This window comes from Rattus rattus, chromosome 16, assembly GCF_011064425.1.
Source record: "Rattus rattus isolate New Zealand chromosome 16, Rrattus_CSIRO_v1, whole genome shotgun sequence".
Taxonomy (NCBI): Eukaryota; Metazoa; Chordata; class Mammalia; order Rodentia; family Muridae; genus Rattus; species Rattus rattus.
The window spans coordinates 44,379,094-44,385,093 of record NC_046169.1 but is presented as its reverse complement, the minus strand read 5'-3'; the positions used below and the strand labels follow the sequence as shown (position 1 = coordinate 44,385,093).

At 46.8% G+C, this 6,000-nt stretch overlaps 1 pseudogene; it reads right to left on the bottom strand.

Annotated features, from left to right (window-relative positions):
* The window catches only part of LOC116885938, a 51,787-nt pseudogene that overhangs the window by 27,193 nt on the left and 18,594 nt on the right, over positions 1–6,000 (bottom strand).

Here is a 6,000-nt window from a genome sequence, read left to right as displayed (position 1 = left end):
GATCTAAGATGGACACATTCCTGGACCAGAGTCATCTTTTGCAATTATTAGTCATTATATGGACTGATTGAAAGAACTCATTTTCAGAAAGCAACCACAGAAGGTTAAGTGGGGCAGCCCTAGGTCTAAATGAATTATGCCGCATGTTTAAGTTGGTGACTGTGGAGTCACAGAAGCCTGAGCAAAAACCTAGCTGCCAATTAATCACTGTATGACTCTCACCTCTACCAGCTTCCCCATCTCTCTCACTTCAAAGCAGGAAAACCCTGGGCATTACAGTCTAGTTTTCTTTCTTTTTTTTTTTTTTGGTTCTTTTTTTTTTCAAAACCCTCCATGCTATAAGAAGCTCTACCACTGAGCTAGATCTACCCCACAGTCTGTTTCAAAACCTCCAGGCTTTGTATCACCATCAGCAGTTTCAACTCAAAAAAAATTGACATTTTATAGTCAGGCATCTCCGCAGTGTTTGGGACACAAACCTCAAGGAAAAGGTGTGTACTGGATACTTTTCTCTACAAAAAAGGACACTTCAGACAATAAAATTTTATCCCCAAAGGAGACTTTAAATCATGAGCCCTCTTTATCCCTGTGATTGTTTGCTTTCTTCCCTCCATAGCAGTCCATGACATAATCTGCCCGTTTATGCTGGGTTTCTTCCTCTACCATATTGTCATCACAGAGATACAAGTGTTGGCTGTCTTCACCTCTGCAGCATCAGTTCTTAGAACCCAGGAACCCAGACTGGCCATCTCTGAAGCTCACTGAAGGTTCTTGTACCAACACCAACAGAATTGCCTTAGAAAACCATTTCTGTATTCATTCATTCATTCATTCATTCATTCATTCATAATAAATTCAGCCTGGGCAAGGAGTTCTCTTTCCCAGTGTTCCTTATATGTGACATAAACCTTGCTAGGAAGTCAGTGCTAAGGCCAAGTTTGATTTGCCTAAGCCTATATTTCTCACTAGTTGGGTTTGCCTTCATTTTAGAAAGCTCAAAGCATAATGCTGCTTGAATCAACTTAATTGCAGTGTTTTCTTGAAGCCATTTTTCCCCTACTGATGTGAGACAGGACATAATAAATGAAAGAAGACTCTGTTGGTCCATTCTTAAGATGCTATTCTGAATCACAGATTGTATTTATCATAAGAAGACACTACTCAGACTTGAATGTGCCTGCAAAATACCTGGGGATCTGATTACTATGCTAAATAGATCACTGAATCTGACTCAGTAACTCAGGAGCTACTGCATTTCTAACCTTAGACCCCAGGTGATGCCACTTAGGCCTGGTCTACAAATTGAGTTGCACAAGGTGAAAGAAACGTGTTCCCTTGATTCAGCACAATTTCTGTGTCCACCTCCTCCACAAAATATGACCAGAGTCTCTAGAAGTGTGGGACAGACACCAAAAAACGTGGGATGCTGTTAAGAAGTACAAGTCGCCCCCACCCTAATTTCCCTTTGTCTCTCTACTGACCCTCCGAGTTCCTGATGAAAGTGGCCAGAGAGTCTCCTGGGAAGCTCTTGCTGCAGGTGGCCTCAAGGCCAATTTTCAGAATGACTGCTTTTTCCAAGGTTTTCCCCAAGGTACATTGCTGGGGACAGCTGTTATCACTAATACTTGGCTAGGATTTTAACATCCTAGTGTTTTCATACCAACCCTAAGAGGTCCATCCCTCATCTTCAATTCAGGTTAGTTTCAGTTCAGAAAATCTCTTAGACCCCCTCACCTAGGCCCAGAGCAGCTAGGTCTCTCTTCCTACCCGGCACTTTCAAGGCCATCAGGTAGAGACAAATCGCTCATGCTGAAAGCCCCCCAGGCCACCAGGCGGGGTCCCGGGTGCCCCAGCCCTCACTCACCTTATCTGTCTGGACCAGGATGGCCAGGAGAAAACAAGGGTAAGGAGAGGCAGTGAGCCCCTGGCCACCATGGCTGGGAGCAAATTTGGGAGCCCCAGGACAGCTATCCTAGGAGGGCCTGAGAGGTGGGGTGGGGAGGAGGCTGGAGAGGAGGGCATCACAGCGCAAGACCCCACCAACAGCTAGAACTCAATCTGAGCAGCTTGGCAGCAGTCTGGGTGGGACATGGGGAGAGGGCAGAGGCGGGGCCACAGACACCATGGGTCACCTGATCCAGGTGGGTGGTGTGTCTGCTCTGCTGCCCACAGAACCCTCCCCATCCTGGGCGCGTCACTAGCGGGGAAATGTCAGAGGCGCCCATGGTATCAGAAGCCAGGGGTGAGAAACAGCAGTGGAGATGGTGCTCAGAATGGCCACCAGAGACCACCACACCTGGCCCAGAGCTTTTCGACCTTGGGCACTTTGCTTCCTCCCCTCTACTTCAATTCTCCCAGCTGTGAGGACTCCCCAGCACCCCAGCAGCACTTGCTACTCAGGTTGAAAGCTGCAACAAAAATCCTTGCCTCAGACTAAAGAACTGGTCTGTTTGTGTGGCTGCTGGGAACCAGGTGGAAGCTGTGAGGATCGGGGCAGGCAACAGGGAGGGTGAGTTCAGTCCAGAGTAAAGCTGGGAACAGCTCCCGGGAGCAAGTTAGGGATGGCCTTAGTGAAGGGAAAGGTTCACAGCTGCTCAATCTACTGAGACTAACAAATGCACTGCAGTCTTTTCCATGAATCTCTCTCTCTCTGCAAATGGAGTCCACCTCCCTGGCGGTGGGAATGCAGATACTCTCTGCTGTGACAACCAAAAACCTACTGCAGCCTGGAATTGAAAGCTCCCCAATATGAGTGGGGCTGCAGCCAGCTCAGGACAAAAGAAACACTGCTCAGTGGCAGCATGGAACCCTGTCTATACCATCATGTTGCATAAGCTGCCCTGGGGCCACTCCAGAAAGCACCTCCCTATTCCTATTCCTATGAGGCGGATACAACACATATACATATGCACAGGCAGGTCATGCACAGACACACACACACACAACACACACACACACACACACACACACACACACACACACTAATGAAAACAATATAAAAAAAAGAGAATTTTCTGAGCCTTATCAAAAAAATTCCCTGACTCAGCAAAACCAAATCCTATATGCTAAAAGGGAAGTTAAAATTTATTGGGAAAGGTGCTTTTCTATTCAGAAAATAAGGTTCAAACAGCATCTGTCTTCAAACTACACAACAGAGCTGCAGGGGAACTCAAATCCATCCTACCAAACAGCATTTCACCTTGATCTGGTACTAGAAGGTCTCAGCCCCATGTCTTTTTTGTTTTTGTTTTTGAACAGCTGGGGGACCAGAATCTAGGCCACAGGTGTACCACTGGCCAAATCCCCAACCCTCTCAGTAAACCTCCAGGTTTCTCCACACTGGATAAAATGTTTCCTCTGAACATAAATAATAGCAATACATGTTTCTATGCCACACACACAAACATTCTTTCTTAAGGGCCAGGGCTTTTCCACCTTGAACTTGTACACATGAACACACATAAATATTTTTTTTTAAAACAAATTATTTTTCTCCTCTAAGACTTAAAAAGCCCAGTTGGACAATCTCCCCCTGAATGTCTTTTTCATAAACATTCTAGCATTTAAATGTCAGCATTGACTACATTTGGCAGCTGATTAAATACCACAGATCATGTCCCTCCTGGGTTATGCTGTTACCCTCAGTTCCCAGTGACTGGTTCCATTTCAGGCTTTTCTGAGCTCTTAAACAGCCACGCACAACCTTTGACACTGTGACACATTGTCATCTACAAAGTTCACGCTTCAAGAACCATGACCGAGTTGCAAAAGAAAACTCTCTGAAAGTTTTAGATCAGTTTACAATTTTGTGCTGGGCCATAGCCCGCTCCTCAGGTTTCAGACAACTGTACATAGACCCACTTTCCAATAACTGTGTGCTCTTCCTGGGCCAGGAAAATACAACCCCCAACAAAAGGCCACTCAGAAACACATCTGTAACACAAAATCCCTTTGAGGAATCTTTTGATTCATGCCTTTAAATTTCTTTAGATAGAAAGAACTCACACTGAATATTTTAGGAGATTGTTAGAAGAATTTGAAAGTTCTAGAACGTTTAAAAGAAACCCATGCCTTTGGCTTTACAAAAACAAATGCTCATCAAACTTCATCAAGCAGAAAAGGAGCCAGGAGGCAAAAGCTTTTTAATGAGACTTTCTGTTTTCAGTTTCTCTGTTTTCCAGCCCAGCTGTTCCTCCCCCCCCCACCCTGCCATCCTCCAGTTTGCTATGTTTTAAATCCTCTAAAGATTAGTAATGATGGCTGTAATTGTCTTCTAAGGAACAGACTAATGCAGGCACTCAAAACATAACATATACTAACAACAAATCCTGGCAATACGTTTATAAATGAAAATCAGAGACTTGAGGGTGAAATAAGTTGCCTTAGCATGGCCAAGATTCAAACTTGACAACAACGGTCCTACCCTAACTATTACTCTATACTCTGTTAAACACAAAGTTCTTCCCTCCTGAACTATTTCTCTAAACAACTCCTGAACCTGCAGAAAATGTCCCAGCAGAACCAGAAGGTCCTCTTTGCTAGGTTAATGTTTTTGTCAAAACACTGACAGAAAAACTGTGAAGTTGAAATGCTGTGGAGAGAGGTGTGACCTCTGACACTTCCTCCTGGCAGAGATCATTGAGCAGGGAGAGGAGGAGATAGGTGTGGGGGAGGATGAATCTAGGACCAGTTTCCCAGTCCATCAGGGTGGATGAAAAGTTGTTCCCTCTGGGCATTCCCCTGCCTTCTTCCTGCTACCTTTAGTGCTAGTGAGTCACAGAACCAGGTTAAGGTGGTTCAGGGGAGGGGAAGGACACAGCTGTGGGGACAAGAACCAGAACTAATAGCAGACACAGGTGTCTATACCATGTTCTCTCCCTAAGGCTCTTCAGCATGTTTGCCTAAGCCTGCACAGCTAACTACCACAGTCAAAGCTAAATGGCTGTACCCTCCATCCTGCAATGCCTATGAAGCCTCGACATGGCTCACCTTCTCTGAACTTGCAAACCGAAATTTTTCATTACACTTGGGAGGAGAGCTGGCTGTATAATCCAGGCTGGCCTAGAATTCTCTATATGGCCCAGGATACTCTTTGTCTCAGCCTGCCCCAGCCTGCCCCAGCCTGCCCCAGCCTGCCCCAGCCTGCCCCAGCCTGCCCTAGGCTGCCCTAGCCTGCCCCAGCCTGTCCCAGCCTGCCCCAGCCTGCCCCAGCCTGTCCCAGCCTGCCCGGTACAGGGATGGGCCCAGGTGAATGACCATGTCTAGTTTGTGAACTCTGCTATATTTTCTTTAAACAAAACCTCAAATGCCCAGTTTTTCAATGCACTTGCCTTGAGCTTTAGAACTCACGTGGTCCTCCAGTCCTACCACATACCTCCCTCCACTCAGGGGTGGCATGTGACCAGACCCGGGGTAATTAGGAAGGATTTCTCCTTCCAAAGGAGCGACGGGAACATCTGGCTGTGAAAGCACTGGCCGTGCCTCTGGATAGGACTGGGTGTTTCTGTTCCCAAGGTCTTTCCTGCCTGGAGTTAGGAAAGCTGCATCTGCCTGTGGAGGAGCTGGGGTTCTGGTGCCCATTGGATCCAAAAGCAATGCTGGGTCCTTGAAATCCAGGACCTCTATCTCTCCCACAGGTGGTCCCTGTTTGATTTGACGGACCAAAGAAGCCGATTCTGTTTCCCGGTAGGATGGCCAGTTACCAGGTGCTGGGTGTGGCAAAGGAGAAGCGTGATCAGAATCTGGAGACGTGGTGCCAACATCCACAAAGCTCGGATTAGCCTTTGATTTGAAAGACACATCAATACATCGATTCTCCTGTGGCCTTCCAGGGCCTCCCCTGGTTCAATTGGTGGGTATTCTACATCCTCTCCATTCTCATTTTGATAATTGAAACTGTCCTCAGTACAGATCTCCAGGGCTGCAGCATGGTTGAAGGAGTGCTCCAGCGCTGAGGAGCAGGCTGTGGAATGGTCACCTCTGACCGTGGCTGGCCAGACA